The following is a 387-nucleotide window of genomic DNA, read 5'->3' as shown; positions in this document are numbered from 1 at the left end:
AGCACCAGCGCTTCCTTTGTTCTGGAGCTGCCTTTTGTTGGCGCCATGTGGTGGCTGGGGGAGGGGCGGGGAGCGGGTTTGTTGCCTTCTCACGCTGTAAAATGGAAGGGGACTTACCTCGGCTCGCTTCGCATCCCGCGTTTTCCTCATCCTTTCCCTTTTTAACGAAAGGCGCGGATGGAAGGAGTCGTTTTCTGTCGGGGGCTGGGCTGGTTCAAACTTTCTGGGGATTGGGTGACCGATCGCCACCGGCGTCGGTGTAAATGCGAACATGTTTTGTGTAATGCGTATAAAAAAAAAAATATCCTGGCTTTGAAAGCTAGTCGGGGTAAGCTAAGTATTTTTGGAGGGAGTGAAGGAAAAACAGCATGATTGAGACGATGTGCG

The sequence above is a fragment of the Pygoscelis adeliae genome, unplaced genomic scaffold (genome assembly GCF_000699105.1).
Source record: "Pygoscelis adeliae isolate BGI_AS28 unplaced genomic scaffold, ASM69910v1 Scaffold34, whole genome shotgun sequence".
Classification (NCBI taxonomy): domain Eukaryota; kingdom Metazoa; phylum Chordata; class Aves; order Sphenisciformes; family Spheniscidae; genus Pygoscelis; species Pygoscelis adeliae.
Note: the sequence above shows the minus strand (reverse complement) of the source record.